A 24,148-nucleotide genomic window follows, 5' to 3' on the forward strand; every position below is an offset into this window, starting at 1 on the left:
TTCCAACTACAGTCTCATTAAGACAGTATGATTCCCAAATATACATATGTCATATTTTTCACTTTTTTAAAATGTATCATCATGTAGTGATCAAGCCTTGGATCTTTTTCTACACAAAGCTGGTTGTGAATCTTGGATTCATCACTGATTTGCTGAGTATCCTTTAACAACTTTTTCAACTTCTTTCTGATTTAAAAAGAGAAAAAAAAAACTAATGTGAGGTCTTAACTTCTAGGGTTATTGTAATTAAACAAGATCAGGTGTGTAATATATAATAAAATTGAATGTACAGGCAATTTTGAAGATAAGAAAAATGTAATTTTCATTTTATACAATGGATTATTGTTTTACATAAATTATAACACTGTAAAATAAAGACATTCTAAAATCAAATATTAAAAATTAGAGTCATTCTGATACAGGACTATGGCAGTCATTTGCTCAAAAATATCCTAGATTTAATTTATTTTTCCATTGAATCTGCCACATAAGAAATACTGACAATTCCAAGAGCCTCTCTGTCTATTACTTCATAAAGAGAAAATTAATTATCTCTGGTGGCATATATACAGTTTTTGTTAAAGGGAAAAGTCATAAAGTAAAATTTGTTCTCACTAATTCTACTATTTAATTAATTATACAAAGCAATGACATAACTATAAGAAAGAGGAAAAAACTGGAGAAATTACACTCTTTAATTTCAAACTATATTACAAAGCTATAGTAATCAAAATAGTAAGTAGTTGGCATAAAAACAAACAAATCAAGGAAACAGAATAGAGATCCCAGAAATAAACCCATGCATATATGGTTAATTAATTTATTATGAAGGTGCCCAGAAGGGAAAAGGATAGTCTCTTCAATAAATGGTGGTGGGAAAACTGGAAAAGCCGCATGCAAAAGAATGATACTGGACCTCTATCTTATACCATACACAAAAATCAACTCAAAATGTACTGAAGATTTGAATATAATACCTGAAACTATAAAACTTCTAGAATAAAATATAGAGGGTAAACTCCTTGTTGATGATTTTTTTTTTTTTTTTTGCATTTGACTCCAAAAGCAAAGGCAACAAAAGCAAAATAAACAAGTGGGATTACATTGATCTAAAATGCTTATGCACAGCAAAGGAAATGATTAACAACATGAAAAGACAATCTACAGAATGGGAGAACATCTCTGCAAATTATATATCTGATAAGGGGTTAATATCTAAAATATATAGAGAACTCATACAACTCAATAGCAAAAAAAAAAAAAAAATTGATTTAAAAATGGGCAGAAGAACTGAATAGACATTTTTCCAAAGAAGACATACAAATGGCCAACAGATACTAGAAAACATACTCAACATCACTTAATCATCAAGGAAATGCAAATCAAAACCACAATGAGATAATACCTCACACCTGTTAAATGGCTGTCGTCAAAAAGAGATAAAAAGTGTTGGCAAGGATGTAGAGAAAAGAGAACTCTATAGCACTATTGGTGGGAATGTAAATTGTTACAGCCAGCATGGAAAACAGTACGGAAGTTCTTCAAAATATTAAAAATAGAACTACTGTATGATTCAGAAATTCTGTTTCTGGGTATATATCCCAAGGAAACAAAATCACAATCTTGAACAGATATCTGCACTCCCATGTTTATCACAGCATTATGTACAATAGCCAAGGTTTGGAAATATACAGTTAAGTATCCACTGGCTGATGAATGGATGAAGAAAATGTGATACATCTATCATATATATACACAATGGACTATTATTCAGCCATCAAAAGATAGAAATCCTGCCATTTGTGTCAACATAAATGGACTTTGAGGGCATTATGCTAAGTAAAAAAACTTAAACAGAGAAAGACAAATACTGTATGACTCACTTATATGCAGAATCTTAAAAAAGCAAACTCACGTAAACAGAGAACAGAGTAGGGGCTGGGGGTGGGAGAAATGAGTATAGGTGGTCAAAAGGCACAAACTTCCAGTTAAAAGATAAATAAGTTCTGGGGATGTAATGTACAGCATGGTTATTCTAGTTAACAATACTCTGTTGTACATTTGAAAGTTGCTGAAAGAATAGATCTTAAAAGTTCTCATCACACACAAAAAATGTGCAATTATGTCCAGTGATGGATATTATCTAAACTTACTGTGCTAGTCATTTCCTAGTATATGCATATATCAAATCATTATGTTGTATACCTTAAATTAATACAAGTTTATATACCAATTATATCTTAATAAAACTGGAAAGAGCATAATATAATTAGTGAAGAAGGAAGAACAGTTATTTGGGTGATCATTCTTAAACTACTGTTCGCATTTGATCTATTAGTGCTAGTTTAAAAGGTGGAAGTGAGTACAAGAAAATCCACGGTACATTGGAATGTGCAATTCATATTTCCACTTTTATTTCACAGTTGTGGTTGGCCTTGCATAATTTGTGTTGCTAAATGGTTACTTTAGAGTGAGAAAAACACTGACCACCTCCTAACATCTCTAGAACTTTTGTGCACTTGGGAGATGATGGTCAAGATCAGAGTTACTATGTAGATTCTAAGCATCAACATTATGAAAGACAGGACTTTCTTCTCTCTTTCCTTTCAATCAGCCATTTAAAACTAAAAAAAAAAAAAAAAAAAAAAAAAAAAATTCTTACCTTGCTAACTACCAAGTTCCTTTCAAATTATTTAGCAGTTCTTATTACTTACTATTTCTTTGTTCGGTGTTTGTTTTTATTTTAACATAACAATTTAATAAAGCTTTATTTCCTCCAGGCACTATTAAAAATTTGCCTATTTTTCCCTGCAAATCTTTGAATTCACTTAGGTGGAGTGAGCTTTTTATGAGCTCTATTAAATCTAAGAGAAAAAAATCCTTGCCCCAAATATATAGCAGCATTGGCAAGGGTTGGTAAACACTAAAGGAAACAAACTAACTCTAAAGTTTATTCTGTTATAACAAACGTAGATACAGAAGCTCATGGGACGTGTGCACTGAAGGTTGCCCTGGTTGTGGTGGGTGTGGGGAAGTGATGAAAAACTAAACTTTTTTCAGACTAAAATTCTCTATTCAGATATGGACCAAAAGATCCTTTAAGGCAGACCAAAAGATCTTAAGGCAGAACTATCTGTAATTTTAGCTTCAAATAGAAATTCTGTGTGTTTCTTTATTTCCCGAAAATAACATGAAGTTAACTCAAGATAATATGGGAGATACAACAGAGAGGGAAGTGTTTTATCCTTAATGACAAGTCTATGCAGTCCTGAAATATCAGAGCTCTTTTCACCCTGGGTCTTGGTTCACACGGTCCCCTCCGTCTAGGCTTCATCTCACGTCTCACCTCTCCCTCAACATTGCTTCTATAGAGCGAGTAGAAGGCTAATCAGGCAAAATTCTGGAAAGCTTTCTCAGGTTTCTTCTCCTACCTCGACTTCAACCTCCTTCTGTCCTTTACGACTATCATCTCTTATTTCCGCAGGTACCTGTGTAACTGCATAGTGACTGCATCATGTGAACCCATAGAATCAGGCATTTCTTTATGTAGCAAATAGTTATTAAGTGCCTGCTAGGTGTAAGTAATTAGCAGAACTTGAATATTCTGACAACATTAACTATGTTTTTTCCATAGGAACAAAAGGCTACTACTAATACTCAATGGGACCAGTGCTCGAGGTTTTGATTGAAATCATGTGGGACCAACAAACATTTTTGCCCCATCACCTCATACTTACAAGATGGCAAGCTGAAGTCAGAGGAGTGTCTGCAAAACAGGTTTTCTACTCTTCGTGCAAAACTTAGTCACCCATACAAATATCACACCAGCAACCTTTGATGCATTACCACAGAGGTCTCATCAGTTGATTCAACTAGCACAGATATTTTTATACATTAATCTGTCAATCTGAAGCCCTTAGCTTCATTTAGACCATCCATCTCCCATTTTCTTATTTCTCTGCTATTCTCCTCATCAAATATATTTACATGAAAATAGGATTTATATCCTCTGGAATCTTGGCTTTGCTCCTGACAGAATTTCTCCCTTGTGAAGCAATAATTCTCTTCTAGTATGTTGATATAATTTTAAAGACATTGTCTGAAACAACTGAAATTCCATGACGATGGAAATAATGATTTAAGCCAATGCACTGGAGAATTCAAGCTTGGATTAATAAACAGTAAAGTCATTTTATCATTACCAAAAATTCAGTGTATTTTTTCCATGTTGTGCCATTTAGACTAAAGGAGTAGCAGCAAAAGTTTAACAGTACAATACTAACAGATCAAGTAATTTACCAGTGCAAAAAATGCTTTATAATCACCCAGATTTTAAAAAAGAAACCATGGATGAGAGAACACTCTAAAATGAATACAAAATAGCTTACGTCTTATTTTTAAAATTTCATAGTTTTTCACACTTCAGAAGCTGAGCTTAGCAAAGTAATTGTGGTATGAGTTACATTCTGTTAGCAATAACTGTACTCAGTTCTTTTCATGGGGAAAAATGGGGACTACGACTACTAAAAGTCTACGCCAGTGACTAACGTGCATGTTTCTGCTGAATTACCACACTTAAGCACATTTTATTAGGGGCACTTACTCCCCAGTTATTGTAACATGAAAGGTAAAGATTTACCAGAGAGAAAACAGGAAAGAAATGATGTTTTTATGTTACTTATCCCACTGGAACAGGAGGCAGTTAAAATGTACAAATGTGAAGCACTGCTTTGAAGCCAGTGATCAGTAATTGCTCCTGTCTTTAAGTAACGGACTATTTAAAGTGCAACAGTCATGTACTCACTGGTCTAATTTGTGCTGCGAGGTATTATAAATACATTAGTCTCCTAGAGTCGAAAATTCAGTCAGTAGGCCTTGAGGATCTAATGCAGAGAGAGAGGTTATGGGGCAATTGCCCAAGGTGGGGATGCACACTTGCCCCCCACATTTGCTCTAATGGACTGAGATTCAAGACAGCGATTATATGAAAAAGGGTGGGAAACATGTTTGTTAATAGTCTAGCAGAAACATACATTTACAACCTCAGTCACAGGTACAGGCACAGGAGGAGACAAGAACCAAAAACTCCATCTGAAAAACACTAAAATTCTCTTTGCTATAGGGATGCTACAAATCCGTTGGTGGGGCAGGGGGGAAACACCTCCTCAGATACCCCCAACAGGGCAAAAGCAAGTGAATGGTTACAGGGTAGACTGGCTTTAATGCTGCTGAAAATGTACATACTCCAAACCTGTCTTGAGTTTTAAAAATGTACATACTCCAAACCTGTCTTGAGTTTTAAGTTGTATTAAAGAAAAATAAGTAAAGCAGCTAATAAAGGAAAGCAGAAAGAATTGTTTTGTTGTTAGTGGTTCTTTTCGTTTGTAAAGCATAGGCAGCTTCAGTTACCTCTGAGAACAGGGTTTTATGGTAAAAAGCACAAGAAATAGAGGAAACAAATCTGTCAGAAGATGGGGAGATGTGGACACTGTTCATGTTCCCCGAGCTGCCTTACCATCAGCAACTTGGGAGTTCAACGTTTTCTACATTCAGATTTGTACTGCCTCCGCCTCCCTCCACTTCTGCTTATTTTTCAACTTTGTGTTTCTCCACTGCTCCACCTCTGCTTTATTATTAGTGCTGCTGCCTCCTGGCCTCTGCCGGGTCCCCCTCAACCATCCTGCTCTACTCAATCTTCTTTGTGTGTGCTGTGGTTAGACTCTCCCTTAGAAGACCTGCTTGGGTGGGTCAGTCCCATCCTAGTATAGAACATCTCCACTCTGCAGAATTTTCCTGTAAAGACACTCATCAAATATATTTTTGGTTCAGGCAATAATTTCTGACCCCAAGAGTTTTGCCTGAGATGGCAGCGTGACGTGGTACAGAGCGCCCTTACCTCAATGTAAAGGAATCTTTGTATTGTGATTCATTTTGCCTAGAGAGCTTTCCAGATACTCGTGTGGCTCACTCCTTCATGCCCTTCCGGTCTTTGCTCAACTACCCCCTTCTCAGTGAGATCTTCCCTGCCTATCTTGCTTAAAATGTACCTGTCTACCTTTCCAACACTTCTCCATTCATAGGCAATCCCTACCCTTCCTGTCTTTCTTCTATTTCTTTGTTTTCTTTCTAAATATCTATCAACATCAAACTATATAGTCTTCTCATTTACTTTGTATATTGTCTGTCTCCCTCTACTAGAATATAAGTTTCACAACTACAGGGATTTTTGCTTTTATTTTTCACTACTGGATACCAAGAGCTTAGGACACTCCCTGCCACATGGTAGCCACCCAACAAATACTTATTGACTAAACATAACTAGACTGAAGAGGTGATGTGACAAAAATTAAAGATGGAACGTAGAAAAATAGTGAATAAAAATCCTAGAATGTTATCCCAAACCTAGAGACTGACTAATCCAAATAGGAGCAGGAGGTAGAAGGTCCCCAAGAAGACGATCTCTGGAAAGAAAAACTCAATGCAATATTTGATTGGATATCACTTTTTCAGGTGAAGAACGAGTTTATGATAAAGATAGATGGTACCTCCCCCAAAAAGAAAAAAATTAGAAACTTTGGGAAAAGTTATAAAAGAAAAGGACATAATCAAATACATTAGTAGGCTCTGCAAAGAACAGTAATTATATAATCTGTGGTGGAAAAACTCTAAGAGGGTCCACAATTATCCTTGCCTCCTGGTACTCTTGATCTTGTGTAATCATATCCCATTAAATCAAGAATTATGAATTGCTTCTAACCAGTGTAAAAGGATGTCATTTCATTGATTACATGAATTTGTAATTATGTTTGCTAACCTACCCTCTCCCACCTTGGCTTTGGGTGATGTAAGCTGCTATGATGTGAGGTACTCTATGAAGAGTCTCCTACGGTACAGAATTAAGGTTAGTCACTGCCCAGACCCTGGCAAGAAACTGAAACTCCTGATTCCTAGCAGCCTTCAAGGAACTGAATTCTGCCAACAACCATGTGAACCTGGAAGCTGATTCTTCCACAGCCCTGGCCAATGCCTTGACTGCAGTCATGTGAGACAGTGACGCAGAGAGCCCAGCTAATCTGTCCCAAACTCCTGGCCCACAGAAACTGTGAGTTAACAGTGTATGTCACTGGAAATTGACACAACATTGTAAATGACTATAACTCAATAGAAAAATGTTAAAAAAAAAAAAACAGTGTATGTTATTGTAAACCACTAAGTCTGTGGTAATTTGTTATGAAGCAATAGATTACTGATGCATAGTTACAACAACTTAAACATTTTTCATTTATTTCTGTATTTGAGTCAGCCTAAAGACAAAGCATAAAAAAGAATGGATGTGATTTCCAACAGCATTTAAATCTTTTCAAGCTTGACATTGTAAAATTAAGAGACTGGGATGTGGAATAGATGTGGAACAGGGAAAATGGTAGTTAAGAGTATTCATAATTTCATCCTACGAGAAGCCTGATTTATAAAACAAGGAATAAAGGTTTAAACATGTTACATAAATTTACAAAAAAAAACTAAATAGGGAAATGAAAATATTATTATAATAATATTGGCCAGATGAAAAAGAGAATACGAGATTCTCTGAGTGACTTAAATTCTAATTTATCCTGGGAAGATCTCTACAGGATAAATAAATCAGTATAGTAAAAGCATATTATTTAGATATCTGATGGTAACTAATAGTAGAAACAACTAAAAGAGCAGAAAGTAGTTACTTCTTGCCATAACAGTGAAGCAATGGAATGTTGATTTTTATTTTCCCTCCAAATTATTTCATTTAAAACTCTTTGTGTTTTTAGTTGAAAAAATATACAATGAAAGATAAATACATAGAATATGAGTGATATTCTTTAAATCATAATAATGAGCATTTAAAAATTCTTTTCTAAATATCAACTCTTGCTCACTAAAACCTTCAGAAGTTTCCACTTCTTTCTAAAATTTTGTTTTGATTTGTTATCCAATTTTGCTGATAATAGAAGTGATGCATGTCTATCTTAAATAATTTGAATAAGTATAAAAGTATTGTAACTAATAGAGTATCTGAAATTCTACCACCCTGGGGTAACTACCATTGGTATTTTGGTGAATCGTTTACTTCTCTTTCTGCATAATTAAAACACACATACTTACCTTCCTCCCTCACTTATAGCCTTAACATTTCTTAAATGGGATTATATCATAAAATTTCTCTTAATATTAGATGGGATATTCCTCCATAGTCTGTATTTTCCCTCTTTGCTTGTATTTTTATTTTACTTTGTTGAGAAAAGTAGACATAGACATACTGTGTGTGTGTGTTTCTCTATTAAATGTTTCATGTCTTCTTGAGTTTGTAACTGAGATAATACATAAGGATAGTTTTATGGATGTGAAAAATTTATTAAACGAGTGAATTAAACTAAATACATAACACATATATCTACATATAATTCCATGTAAATTGAATTCGTGGTTAAGAGAAATTACTCAAAATATGTATGTGCATTAACATATACAGGCCTTCTTACATATATACCATCTGGCAATCTCAACAACCTGAAAGATAGCAAACAATCAGGAAGGAAGCAATTATGATTCCTCATCTATCTCAATAAATGTCATAAAACCCATGTGCTTTTTCCAGAGTCAATTAAGTTGTGTTTTATCTACATTCATTTTAGTCACAATTCTAATAAACTTGGTTATCTGATTTTAAGCAGATTAAAAGCAAAATCTTAGGGGTGGTCATGACAGAATCCTATAATGAGCAGCTAAAATCAGATTAGAAATTTGACTCTAATTAGAATTATGGCTTAAATATTTCACCTCTGAAAATATGAGAGCCCATTAAAAAGAAATGATGTTCAAATGATGACCCTAAGTCATCAGTGAAAAATCATTTTCAGCTTCCTTTGCTTAAAAAAAAATTATGACATGTCTAAAAAGTTTTCAGAAGGATTTTAATTCAAAGGACTAGCACTTTAACCAAAGTTCTTGTTGCTTTAATGTGTAACTATCTGGTCAGTGGAAATAAAATCACCACCACCACCACCAGTCCCCATCAGCAGCATCCCTATTTCTACCACTTATTAAACTTTCAGTTGCAAGACACATGGAAGCTACTTCACATGGTGACTTAATTAATCCAACAACCACCCTAGGAAGACATGCTCATTTTCAAATAAGGAAAATAAAGTTTAGAAAAGAACAAAACTAAAAAAGAAAGAGAGAGAGGTGACTTGCCCACGTTCTCACTATCTTAAAACCCATGGTAAGTTTCCAAGGTATGTTTCCCTTCCAAGCCTAGGCTTGATCCTCTTCTCACTCTTCATGCTTTCACAGCTGTAGGTTCAGTGAGCATCTTTATTCAGATAATTTAGGCATTTAAATTTTTATGTAAGACTGCTCCTCTAAACTCTAGATTCATAAATCTAATGCCTATGGAAATCTCTTGAATATCTGTTTAAGACATCTCGAACTCACTGTATCCTAAACCAAACTTACCATCTTTCACTGGTTTCTGGTCCTCTTTTAGTGTCCATTACCTCAGTGACTGACTTCACTATCCACCCTGTACACAAGCCAGGAGACCAGGAGTCGGTCTGACAGTCCTAACAGGTCCCTCTCCCTCAGATTTCTTATTCAGCCTACCACCTAGTTCCATCTGATATTACCTTCTTAGTACATTCTCTCCATCTCCACCATCACTGGTCACTAAAACTACCATAATAAATTCCTTGCTCAATTACAATCACCTTTTAACTAGTGTTACCTTATTATCTTTTACTACTCTAGATACTCTTGAATTAACTCTTGAGATTTTACCAGAATGATCTTTTTCTTTTTCTTTTTTTAAAGTGTTATTTAATCATGTCATATCTCTGAATAAGCAAAGCTGTCCATTGCTCTTTGGATAAAGACAAAGCTTGTCCTCACAGTCTATCAGGCCCTGCATCGTGTTGGCCCTGTCTATATCTCTAGTCTTAACTTCCTCTTTGTTCTCCAGGCATGTGGCTCTCTCTGTACCATTTCTTTATCTCTCTTTCTTTCACCACAGGATATTTTCCCTTCGAGGTGGCAAAAATCTCTCTTCTTTTCTTATCTAGTTAACTCTTCTCCTTTTTCAATTTCAGCACAATAAGTTTTTCTTCATGGAAGCCTTTCTTGATCTTTCTAAACAGGATAAATTCCTCTTTCATAGAAATTCATAATACCACATACCTCTCCTTTGTTCCTCCTGCCCATTTGAATTTTTACATTTATTTGTATTATTATTTTATGTTTGTCATCTCTTCTAGGCTGTGAATCTATGAAAGAGGAATACTATTTTTACTCACCATTTACTATGGTCTGAATGTTTGTGCCCAACTCCCACCCTCAAACTTACATGTTGTAATTCTAATGCCATGTACGATAGTATTAGAAACTGGAGCTTCGGGGAGGCAATTAAGTCATGAGGGGAGAGTCCTCGTGAATGAAATTAATGCTCTAATAATAAAGGCTCCGGAGAGCTAGCTCACCCCTTCCACAGAGAGGGCACAGAGAGGTCAGCAGTCTGCAACTTGGAGGAGGGTCTTCACCAGAATCTGAACTTTCCAGCACCATAATCTTGGACTGTCCAGCCTTCAAGACTGTGAGAAATAAATTTCTGCTGTTTATAAGCCTCAAAGTCTATGGTGTTTTGTCATAAGCAGCTTCAATGGACTACTAAGACATCATTGCCTCCTCAGTGCCTTTTTAACAGTACCTAGCACAAAGAAGGTGCTTAATAATGACTCAAGTGCTGTTGAAAGAATCAAACTTTGACAAGGCTACACTGCTTATTATAAACCCTTTGTTCCCTGAGTATTTCAAGACGACAGGTTAAGTGAAAGTATACACCTGATTACAGATACAGGTAATACTGATGAATTTTTATGAGGACTGCCCACATCAAAGAAGTACTGAAAAAAATTTGACCATAGAGAAGGCAGGAAATGAGAATCTCATCTCCTAGGATTATACATGTCCTTCTTTCTTTACTTTTTTTTACAAATTCTTAGTCTATTTTTAAGATCAGTTTCCAAGTCAGATACTCAGAAGAACATGTGCCTTTCTTGGCTGCTTCCTCAAAACATCATGTTTCAATTGGGAATCAGGGAAATTAAAGGCATCTGAAGGTTTTGATTTGATTATTCCTAATTGTTTTATAAATAGTTGTATAAAATCATAACAAGCAAACAAAAATAAATAAAAATAAAACATAAATCTTTGGAAGCATAGTGTTTGTTTATCCAAACTAGGTTGGTTGAAGAGAAAACTTTACAAGAATTTGACTCAACTCTACAAAGTTCTTGTAAAAGCATGTGTGACTTATTTTTGTCCAAGGACATAAACAAAAATATCTACTTTGATTTAAAATAAAGTTTACAACCAGTCTGTCTTTTTTCACATTTGCTATCAAATGCTACAAATGTTACTGATTCATGAGCTCTGACTTGAGCAAATGTTAAAGGAGGTGGATTGACCTAAATTTAATAACACAAAGATGCTCATGTTAGTTTAGAATATCCAGCTCGTGATTAAAGAAAACTTATAAGCTGTAGTCAAAGTGGAAAAAAATAATGTAAGTTTGATAAATTGCTTTAATTTACTAGAAACAAAAACGAAAACAAAACTTCCTCTCTTTTTGAGATGACTTTTAAATCTTCAGATGATTTTGGCAAACATGAAAAACATAACAATTCATGTCTCCTGCATGTCCCAAACAATGCAGTTGTCAAAGTCTCAGTTCTAAACTGTCTCTATGCAACTGAAAGTTGGCCCAGTAGGCCTGGAACACTCATCAATTAAAATTCATCCATACATTCTGTGTCTTAGAGTACTGTAATGGACACTCTTGCAGAGTGTCTAGGCAGATCCTCTAGACTGGTGAGAACAACTTAATCTCTAACTTGTGAACTTGAAAAGTTAGAAAAAGAGTACATTTATCATTGCATGAATGAGCAGATTAAATAATAAATCACTTTGAGAAAATATCTGGCATCCATTAGAAATTCAATAAAAATCAGTTTCTTTTTTCTCAGTCTTTGAAGGATGATGGTATTAAAATGTGGGTTAGATAACAACTTCTTTCACGTATGATTATGAGTCAAAATTAGAAACAACACTTCATAGAAGTTAACCAAAAGATCTTTTCCAAATAAATATATACAAAGTATTACTGCTGTAATCAATTAATTCCTGTTACACTAAGAAAAATGCTATTTTTTTAAAGCATTATGAAGAACTAAAATTAGAGCAATCATTTTCTCAATCTGGATTCATATTTTTTACAGCCAAACCAGTAGTTCTCCTGGAGATTAAGGAAAAAAAAATTGTATAGTAGGCATAAAGGAAGGAAGAAAGAAAGGAAAGAGATATGAGATGTTAAGCGGTTTTATTCACAGTTCATCCACTCGTTTTCTCAGTGACATCATAGCACTCATTTCCTAATTTAAAGTCAGTGATATCCTGTATTTCATAACATTTGTGAGGTGAAAAAGAAAAAACAAAATTATTTCTACAGTATTAAAGGTGTCCTCAAAATAAAAAAGACCGTTGTTACATTCTCCTTGCTGCTCATTTTATTTCATAAGAAAGTAATCATTGTTATATGAAGTTTTCTGTTAGCCTTTGCTTTAAGACTTCAAGTTGAGTATCTATGTGCATCACTCGGTACATGTGAGAGTTCTAAACTCCTCTCTCAATATAATTCAGTATCAACACTATTACATTTTGTTATGTGAATTTCAAAGTTAAGAATGAAACATTCTGTTTAGCATCTCTCTCTGATTCTCTTTTATCTGTAAAAGAAGGCCATCAAAGAGATAAAGAAAACAAGAGAAGAAAAATTTAAAAAATAGTATGTTAAACTAGAGACTGAGATACATAGTCAGAATTTGATTTGGCTATAATGAGAATGAAAGAACTGTGAATATAGAAAGAAACAAAACTTCAAGAGACATCCAGACAGAAATCAAAACACATGCACCAAAGGTAACACAGAAACTGCACCTGTATACTGAGAAAATAATTTTTATTAAAAAACAAAACAAAAATTTAGGAACATACTTACATCTCTAACTAGAGAAGATTTGACCTTGTAAACTTTTAGAATGTAATTCACATTTTAAACTGCAATTCTGCAAATAGAAGCTTATCTTCTTTTGTACTTGTTTGTTCTGATGTCAAACAGAATTTGATCAAGGGTCAAATCTACCTGGTAGATCCCCACATTTCCAACCCAAGCTTATAAATGCAGTCTTATATTTAAACATCAGTATTAAAAATGGATTTCTGTTGAATTTTAGCATAAGTATGTGCTTATTTTAAGTAAAATGAAATCAGATATATTCACGTGTTTTTCCACCCATGACAGGAAACTACTGTGGCTTACTCTCTGGCCCTTTACCATCCTTACTAGTTATATAACTCTACGGTTTAACTAGTTAAATGCTCTTGGGTTGTAAGGAACAGCTGCTTTCTCAGGCGATCTGTGATGATATGAGTTGCTTTATCAGTTACTCAGGGCACTACTTATCTCACTGCTTAAGTCATCCAGTCTCAGGGAAAAGTGGAATTTTATTACAGCCCCTACAGCAGCTCTAAGAGGCCTAACAGTCTCTATAGAACCCTGCCATTCTGGACACTTAGCTTTTCTCTGCCTCTGCTTCTGTGTTTGCATCTATTTCCTTTCCATCTTGTGGCTTCTGTCTAATCATGGCTTTTACTGTCTTGTAGCACCACATGCTCTCTTTTTCTTGTGTATTTTTTAATTTCTATGATATCCATAATAGGCCTTCACGTGTGTGTGTGTGTGTGTGTGTGTGTGTGTGTGTCTGTGTGTGTAATTTGTAACTTACAAAGTTAGAAGAAATGTTTTTATCAATCAATCATCATCTTGATAGGACGTGTACCAGCATCTAAAAATAGCTGCCTATAGCTCAGGCTCTCCTCTCAATTCCACTTGAGCCCATGATGACCAGGTTACTTGGTATCAGACATGGAGACGTGTGTGTGAAGAGTGATCTGCAGTTGTTTTACCAGAATGAATCTGAGCTTGTGGTTAGTGCTCGTGTTATGGCCTATTTAATATGGTAGCATTTATATATTTCACGAGGTCTAAACATTTTACAAGTTCATGTAACGATGCTATGTAAACTACATAATTCATGAAAAATTCTGCTTTGTCTCCTGGATGTCCTTGAAGTTAAAAGCACTTATGAAAGTGCTAGGTTGAATGCATTGCTAGTATTACCCTGAGAGGTGAGCTGTTACATACCTACTGATCCCATTCATATGAGTTAATGCAGCTTTCACTGGAAACTGAGTTCCTGATTAAGTTTGTTGCACTTGACATCATATTACACTGCCTTTGACCATTTTATTTAAGTACCGAATTAATGTGAAGAACTTTTTGTGCTTTGTGGAAAAAATAATAATAATACATTACACTGTGGTTAGTTCATTTACATCCTGAGGGAAAAAGTAAACAACTGAGCATATAAACAAAACACAATTATTTATAAAGCTTTAGTGAGCCTACAGTTTTAATTCTATATTTACCTGTGATTATAAATCTATAAATGTGATCTAAAGATTTTTAAAAAGTCCAGTAACAAAAAGACAAGCTTCTACAAGAGAAATACTGGATAATACAATTTTTTAAACCTGGAAAAGTAAAGGTTATGTTCATAAAAATAAGGCAGGGCAAACATAATGAATATGGACTAATTTGCCAAATCATAGCAATAGAACTAGTTCAAATGATGTTACTCAAATAAGAAATATAGAATAGAAAATATACATAAGTTTAAGGAAGTTTTAGTAATTTCCTGGAAAGTAAAATGTTTAGAGAAAATCTTAGATAATCTAAATATTTGTGTATATATATTTATATATGTATATGTATATATATGAAATGTATTACTAATCTTGATTGAAAATTTTTTTCCTAAGTATAAAAATAATATATTATCATTGTAAGAAATGTAGAAAATGTGGGAAACAGAAGAAAGAAAAATTGAAACAACTTACTCTCAAATCAGAAAGAGAAAAAAAATACCATATGATATCACTTATATGTGGAATCTAAAATATGATAAAAATGAACTTATTTACAAAATAGAAATAGACTCACAGACATAAAAAACAAACTTATGGTTATCAAAGAGGAAAGAAGGTGGGGAAGTGATAAATTAGGAGTTTGGGACTAGCAGATATAAACTAATATATACAAAGCAGGTAAGCAACAAGGTCCTACTGTATTGCACAGGGAACTGTATTCAATATCCTGTAAAAACCATAATGGAAAAGAATATGAAAAATAATATATATATTTAACTGAATCACTTTGCTGTATACAAAAAATTAATATAACATTGTAAATCAACTATACTTTTAAAAAAAAGGACAAAACACAATCTACTCTCAGGTGCAATCACTTCCAGATTGTGTGTTGTGCACGTGCATATATATGAACATATAAAAGAATATATATACACACACATACATATATATATAACATGGACATTTATTTCAGTGACCAATATTTAGGCAAGGGAAAAAAAATGAAACTTTCTGCCTCACTACTGTGCTCAGGCTGTGTTGGGCAATCATCAAAACACTCTTTAGTGTCAATTTCCTTCCTGGTCATTTTAGCAGAAGCTGATGGTGCCCTGTCCATATTTTCTTATCTCTCTAGAGCTTCCATAAACACTATCAGTTTTTGTGTCTCTCTCTGTATGAGGACTTCTCTCACATAAAATGATGCGGATTCAGATCCATTAATTCCTAATGAGCAACCAACCCTCAGCCAACAAGAGATAAGAGTCAGTGTGCAATGTCCCCGCTTCCTTTCCCTTAGTGATACAATTCTGTTTTGCTCCATATATTCTCTAGAAGATCCTACCATGGGGATCCACATATGGACCAAGGCTAACCCCATTCATTAATGCATTCTTTATTGGTCCTCTTTCCTTCTCTGTCTCACTTCTCTGCCCTCTCACTGTACTTCCCTCTCCAATAAATCACTAGCTCTGAAAACCTTGTCTAGGAGTCTTGCTTTTGTAGAAACCAAACTATTATGATAGAAAACAACAAAAGACAGTGGGTTTTCAGAATAGGTCTTCAGAGAGAATTGGAAGTTTTAGATCACTAAATTTAATGCAAAAAGAAAACTATATGCAGCTTTATTATTGTTTTGTCAGCTGTTTTAGCCAGGACTTCTTTTTCACTGTTTATCCCACCTTGGGTTCTGATGTAGTGGGACAGCCTGGTGTTCAGGGAAGAGCCTTAGAAGAGACACACGCATATATATACTCATGCCTTGGCTCCACCACTAGTCAGTCAACTAACCTCTCAGAGCCTCAGTTTCTCCACCTGTAAAATTGGGGTAAAACACTTGCTTTTCCAACCTCATAGGCTTTTTACAAGCCTTTAATGAGATTCTTTGGAGCAGAGTGTTTTCTGTGTAATAGTGTAGGAAATAACAAGAACTGGGTATCTAATTCATGCCAGAGCTTTGATCTCCACCTTGCACTTCCTTTGCTGTTACTATGTTTCTGTACTTGATAACTTTGCCTGACAAGGTCTTCAGAGTTCCATGTGCTGACTTCAGGACTTGAACCTTATGAATGTTACTTATTCAGCACTGGATGCACAAAGGCTGACACTTAACAGTCATTTGTGGTGCTGAGGGAAAAATAAAGTTAGTATTTTCCTCATAGAGATGTCTGCAGCGGCAAAAGCCCCAGCTACCGTTCCCCCCCAAAGGAACCTGCCCCAATGCCAGACGTCCTCTCATAATTCCTGATCATTCAGGAAGTTCAAAGCATACAGTTCTCCCACTTAAGAGCATTTGTGGGGAGGTCTCTGTTATCACATCATTTTGGAGTTAGAAAGTCTTGCCTCCTCTAGAAGCAGCCATCTGGAATCTCTATTAGTAAAGCAGAGAGATCCAATTACAAGCATCTATTTGTAGGGGAAACTCCTGTCAGCTCTTAAAGGAAACTATTCTATGGTGCCAAGGCCTGGCTGGTTCACCTATGGGAAATAAACTCAGGCACAAAGATGGGCTCTCTAGCAGAGAAAAATGAAAAGGAAGGAGAAATGGAAACAAATCAAGCCTTGCAATTTTTTTCATGATTCAAAACATTTTAAAATGAGATTTTTATAACTTCTTTTTTAAAGATTACAGAATACGGTTTTCTTCCACAGCAGAAAGGGAGCAATCAAGCTCAAGTTACAAAGCGAGCAAAAAGATGAAAGTTTAGAAAGCCTTAGAACTTTGCTGACTTACAGGCAGAAGGCAGGGGAAAGGCTGAAAGACAGGAAATAATGATTACTATTTGTGCTCTATTTCAGTTTCCACTTTGGTTAAGCTAACTGGAAGGAAACGAGTGATTAGGTTACTTGTGTCATCACTTACATCAGTAGCTTTATTTTTGAAAAAAAACATCATTACCCTTTCTTATTCAAGGAGAATGAGAATCATTGCCCGATCTTACGCTAATGTCTCAAGCTAAACATTTTTTGTTACAAAGATAGGAGAATATTGAAATCTGCATTGGTACATTCGGTACTTTGATCACAGAGGTGGCTGTAAATGTAGCATTACAGACCAGAGGTTACAGATCACAGTAAACAAAATATCATCTGTGGAAATCTATCTTCATGCAGGGTTTTAACCATTTCTGTTCTCCTGCATGAACTTTAACAGAATATCTTTACCAATACAAAATCTCTCATACAGAACTTTCCTTTTTCCCCTATGTAAATTTAATTCTGTGTCCCTTTAAAAAGTGCTCTGATCAGGTTCCTTTTTAAAAACAATAAAACAAAGTGGTGAGCTCCTGCCACTGTGCTCACCATTGGACTGAATGTCATACATTAACTCACATGCATGTATAGCAGAGGTGATTACCTGGTTATGCAGATGAAGAAACCATTTTCTCTCCCCTTGAATTCCTCCACCACTTAAACAGTTGGCCACAAAAAAAGCTGGCAGTTAACTGTAGCATCTGTATTGTTTAATCATTGTTTTTAATGGATTTATCTTTGAACCCAAACAGGGTATTTAAGTCTTTTGCAGACTGAGACATTGTAGAATATTGAGTAGACACTCAATAAATGCTTCTAGATGGTTACATCTCAGGTTTATCCCATAATTCAACGGGACTTCAGTCTGCTCTTAAGATCAAGGAAGCTTGATTTTCAGTGACTAGAAAGTAAAAAAGCCATAGACTAACATAAAACCTCAATGTCAGCTGTATGACTTCAGTGTAAAATATAATCTCATTGCTTACCTGTCCAGTATTATTAGACCAATGGAAAGGAAAGGTTGTGGCATACAAATGAAAGAAATTCTGTGTCACAGCTGTGTAAAGAAGCAAACTATGGAATTACTCTTAAAGATACCTATGTAAGGTATAATCCAGTGTGTCTCAAACCATCTGTAGTGAAAGGCTAGCCCTGCCCTGGCACCCCCAGTCTATTCTGGAGTATTAATTTTATAAGAACACATTAAAAATGAATTAGCAAAAAATGAATCACTAAATAAGAGAAACAAAATATAAGTACCTTTTTTTAACTCTCAGATTTATTAGATAAAAATGATCTTGCCCAATTGTCATGAATGTTTACTTTAAATTTCTAAATGACAGTCACTGATCAGTATGTAGCGTTTGTGAACCAACCACATTCTGCAGACCCACATTTAGAGAAGGACTGCTATAAATTGTAATCCTATCTAAGGGTCAACTTGCTTCTTAAATACAAGCAATAAAAAAAATCCCAAAACAACAAACAAAGAAAGAAAAACTACATTAGTTTTACTTGGGAAACTTTCTTGCTGGTCAGAGACATAGACTTTGGGCAGCATGCCGGTGCAGACTTGAACAACTGATTCTCTCTGCTCTTCCTTTTTGTTTTTTCTTCACATGTTTTGTACAATATTAGTGATCCTCTTTTTCCCTTACATCCCACTTTGTCAATGATATTCAAAACTTGTGAATATAAGTATCACAAAACTTTTTCATAGTTCTCTGTGGTATTCTTTAAAAAATTTTTTTTTTACTTAAGTGTAGTTGATTTACAATGTTAGTTTCAGGTGCACAGCAAAGTGATTCAGTTATACATATATACATATATTTTCTTTTCAGATTCTTTTCCATTATATGTTATTACAAGAAATTGAATATAGTTCCCTGTGCTGTATAGTAGGTCCTCGTTGTTTATCTATTTTGTATATACTGGTAATGTGTATGTTAGTCCCCCTCCCTAGAAGTCAAAGAGAGACAAATGTCATATGATATCACTTCTATGTGGAATCTAAAAAATAAATGATACAAATTCTATTTATAAACCCAAAACAGACTCACAGACATAGAAAACAAACTATGTTTCTGGTATCCTTAATAAGCAATTTCTAATTAGCTTCCATGTTTTGATTTTCCTAAGTATTGTAAGACAGCAGGTAAATCTTATTTTATATTCAGCATTTCATAATGTTTTCAAGAATTAGTTTAAAAGAGCTTTATGACTACCAGTAACAATGAAATTAAGTTATTTCCTTAGTATAACAAATATCACTTTCTTTGAAATTAATGCCAAACTTAATTTTAAAAATGATATAAACGTGTGAATTCAACAAAGGGAGACTGAAATAAATGTTATTAATAAATACTTGAAGTTTGTTTAGAAATCATTTCTCTGATACATATGCACATCTACAATCAATCAAATAATAACTTAAATCTTCACATTGCCATCTGGTGGGAATATCAGTGCAATGATTATAGTAGAGGTAATACATGATGACTTAACAGCAGCCAGCATCACAGAGAAGAATATGTTTTACATAATTTTTTTTCACTATATAACACCTAGTTTGATCAACTCATTTTCTTTCAAAAAAGTCTGAACTAAAGGAGAAGAAAGGTAATAAAATTTTGTTCAATTATTTCTAGGTATTATAGACATATTTATATATAGTCTGTCACCTTGGTTTCATTCTTTTGAGACTGATACAGAATTTTTCTTCATGCATTACTTAAGAGGAACTAAGTTCAGATAGGTTGCCTTACCTTCTCAGATGCTACAGGAAGATGTGAACAGTGCAGAAAAAAGTCAAGAGTTGTCTTTGCATGTGATTCCGACTAAATATTTTATTACTACTCATATATATTAACAGTTAAGAATTTATTATGATAAGGACTCTAATATTTCCTGGCAAGTGTTAACTGCCTAAGGAGAATATGGAACATGCAGTCCGTAACAGTAAGCAATTAAAATTGTAAAGGTAGTTGTTTCACTATTGTCAGGCGATAAAAATAATCACACCTTTGACTTTTATTGGATTTGTAAACATGCAAGATTTCAAAGTCATAAAACAAACCAAATGTATTGAAATTTACATATATTGAATGAATGTACTGCCCTAGGACAGGCTTTAGAGATCACTGGAGATAGTCAAAGACTTGTACAAGGGACAAAGAAACTGGGGATATGGAAAATCTAACAACGTTAACAATACTCCTGAATTCATGACTTTAGAATTCAATTGTGAGCATTCAATTCATATCTTACTGAATATTAACCCTTATATAAGCCTTGTTATTCAGTGATCGAAGATCACATTGCATTTTGTTAGAAGGTTAGCAAGTGGGAACCAGGTATCTTAAAAAAAAAAAAAAAAAAAAAAAGCCTGTCCCTTCAGTCAGGTAGAAAGGCAAGCAGAGTGGGGAACTGCTCTTTTGTTTTCTTCTCATGCTTTGAGCGTCAGCAGGAGCAAGGCCTTTCAACGACTGAGAAATGTCAATTAGTCAACAGGGGATGAACAGAAACAAGAACGTAAAAGAAAGTTATAACAACATGAATTTCAGATGTCTCTGGTGAAGCATTTAAACATACTGCAATATGCTGGGAATTTCCAATTTGCTAATATTTTCCCTAGTTTAACCATTTTCTTCTATAACACCACATCAATAAGAATTTAGTGTCGATTAACAAAGAGAGTCAAAAACAATAAAATTCAGAGGTGAGTACAACTGACATTTATCTTCCCATGAGAGATATAGTGAGAATTCTCTTGTGGTGATACTAAGAGTCATCTTTGTGCTCTTTATATGAAGATTAAGATTACATCAGAGTAGAAGTTATTTCCTCTCTACCAATATTCTCTGTAGTCTTGTACTTACCAAAGATTTTTGGGGAAAAGAGGCTACTGCTACTGGTATAGATCTTCAGTTTTGAAGACCATCTTGTCACAATTTGGAACACAAAAGCTGTTCTAGTTGACTTTTTAAGGATATTTCTGACTTTGGTTCTAGAAATAAAAGCTATAAATTAGTTTTTCTTCTATAACAAACAAACATACAAATCACAATCCAAATATCTTACTCAATTTCCAGGAATGATTCTTGTTACAAATATTTAGTTGTTGAAAGTAAGCATGTTTTTTGAAACCTTTGTAAAATCAGAGTTTGAAAAAGAAGCTACCTTTACAAAGGAAAAGTAACACAGACATATGATTTATATATGTAAATGGTTAACAACTGTTTTGAGTATAGTGTGCTAGTTACAATGACAAATTCATAATTTTCTACATGATATATGCCATTCTGAGTAGTGTCATTTCAATATATATGTTAAAGCTGTGTCAAAGAAAGAGAAAGGACAATATTGAATACCTTTGCCTTTCAAAATTGAGACTGGAGGGTAGGTTCATATGGATTATAAAGTTATATGTGGCTTTTCAACTGTGAGGGGTTGCCACCTCTAGCCCTTGCATTGTTCAAGGGGCAACTGTACTGTTTCTCCAATTAAAATTCTCTTTGTTTTGAGCTGGTATTTGGGATACATATACATTTCCACTATATTTATGCCTCAAATACTCAGGGTTAATGAGTATTTCTGTCTTTCATGCCTGCATTTATTCTGGAGGATAGAACATTAAATCCAAGGAAAAGAAATATTTCATATCCTCTTCAGAAAAATGGTACTGCCCCTTTATAGAAAAGACCTATTAAACATTGCTTTATAAGTTTCTTAAGAATTAGAACTTGTAGTGATAAATCCAATTATCTTTTCCTAGGTGAAGAAGAAAAAAGAAAGAACCAAAATCGAGGGTAGAAAGGAGAGGAAGAAATAGAACTGAAGTACAATTTCCTCATTACTTTGTCCAGGGGAGAGACTTCTAGAACTCACAGATATATCTCCCTTTGTTGAGATACAAAAGGGATTTTTTTTTTCAATTTATAAGCCAATCAACTTTAAGTATACCTAATAGCACCTTGTAAAATCTAAGCAGTTTAAACAGCAGGCCCTGTTCTGATGTGACTGGTTTTCTAAGTCATTGCTTCTTTAAAAGGCTGAATTGATCTTTTCTATCTTGACTCTGGCTGAAATCTGAGCGGTATTTTTTGACCAAATAACAAGTCATCTGCCTATTAAACTATTTTCTTTGATTTCTGAGGATAGAGAGGGCCTTCTCCTTTGTCTTTTACATTGAAGTTTGAAAAATATATTGAAATTTTTTTCAAGAATGATTCATATCAAAACCTTTAAAGATAGCCATTAAATTTTATTGTACTGCTAGTCCTGCCATAAAATGAATTTGAATTTGATTCTCTTCTGCCTTCATGTTAATACATAGTATTAAACCTGAGACACTCACAGAAGAAGAATTTACAAATGAGAGGCCATCAAACTTCTTGACCAATTTTTAACCTTAAATTTTACTTGTTTTCAGTGGATTTTGTCTTCTTAATCAATGATTATAAGCACTGGATGGAAAGAGAAGTTCTCTGTGTAAGAAGTATGTAATAGTTGGGACTTAAAGAGAAATTACAACAATAGTTTTATTTTCTGTTTTTCCCACTACCAAAGTAATGAAACCAATAAAGAGTTTCTCAGTAGTATGTGGTATTGCTCTCAAATTATTTCTATGTACAAATTATTTAGTTTCTGACTTATTTCTTGTCTATTTATGAGAGAAATTTTATAGAGCAAGTAACCAAAAAAATTTATTAAACTCTAAAAAGATCAGGAATTTAGCTGGAGAAGGTGCTGGGAAGGGTCAATGAGAAGACACAATGCTTCTGAATTTAACATGTACTCAGATCAGCAATGCTATTCATTAATGCTATTCTTAAATCTGTAGAAGATTAATCTATAGATTTCCCAATTATTGTATAATATAAAGATGAGAAAACATGACATTGCTATGGCTAATATACCTTCTCTTTCATTTTATGCTTATTTTTAGCAGCTATCATGGGGATGAGTAAAAAATAGTGATTTTTTTTCATTGCACTTAGAGTCATGGGTGACATAGTAACTTTAAGGTGAGTTCTACCTAGATATACGTGCATGCACAAATATCTTCTTTAAAAAAAATCTCCTTTGCTTTGTCATTCAATTTAATGTATTTGTATCATAGTCACTATGTGTGAAGGAATTCAAAGTAACAAGGCTTCAGAAAAGGAAGCTCAAAGAGTTTAACTAAAGTAGGGTGAGGAATTAAAATGCTATTGTTGCAGAAAGAGGCAAACTTCCTATTTGTCCATCTTCATCCCTGGTGAAGATGAGGTCTGTTGTATAAGAAAACAGTAAGATGATGCTATGAGAGGTGTTAAGTTAATGAAGCAAGGAGGCCATTAGACTGATGTGACTCTAATGCCAAGATGGTCTATGCAAGCAAACTGATACTCCAGCCTATAATTGCCTCAAGTTTACAAAATAAAAAAATGCTAAGGAGAACCAACCACAACCAGCCAACTAGCCTTCAAACTACAGCCAATCAAATAATTTCCTTTCTTTGCTTCACACTTTTTTTCTATTTATCTTTTCCCTAGGCTCCTAACTACTTTGGGTTTGGTGCTGCCCTATTCCAATGGACAGATGCTCAAATAAACTGTTAAACTGTTTCATATGCCTCAGTTTACCTTTAAACAGAGGTAATCAGCTTTAGAAAAATTGAGATTTATCTTCTTTGTACTCAACATTGAAGAATGGAACCCTTCTTATTATTTTTTTTTTTTTTTTTTACTTTTTAAAGGATATATTCTTTTTTTTCTTTTTCATTTTATTAGGTAGAATTATTATAGTTTGACTGCACATATACATCATATTGCATGTA

The 24,148-nt window shown here is 34.2% G+C and overlaps 1 long non-coding RNA gene across 1 annotated transcript in view; it reads right to left on the minus strand.

The window, feature by feature from the left end:
- Positions 1–24,148, minus strand: part of LOC116663263 — a 110,416-nt gene that overhangs the window by 39,594 nt on the left and 46,674 nt on the right. The window contains exon 6 of the long non-coding RNA XR_004319485.1: positions 21,207–21,334. This is a non-coding gene — a long non-coding RNA (uncharacterized LOC116663263). The remainder of the gene's footprint in view (positions 1–21,206; positions 21,335–24,148) is intronic.

The sequence above is a fragment of the Camelus ferus genome, chromosome 1, assembly GCF_009834535.1.
Source record: "Camelus ferus isolate YT-003-E chromosome 1, BCGSAC_Cfer_1.0, whole genome shotgun sequence".
In the NCBI taxonomy this organism is placed as follows: Eukaryota; Metazoa; Chordata; class Mammalia; order Artiodactyla; family Camelidae; genus Camelus; species Camelus ferus.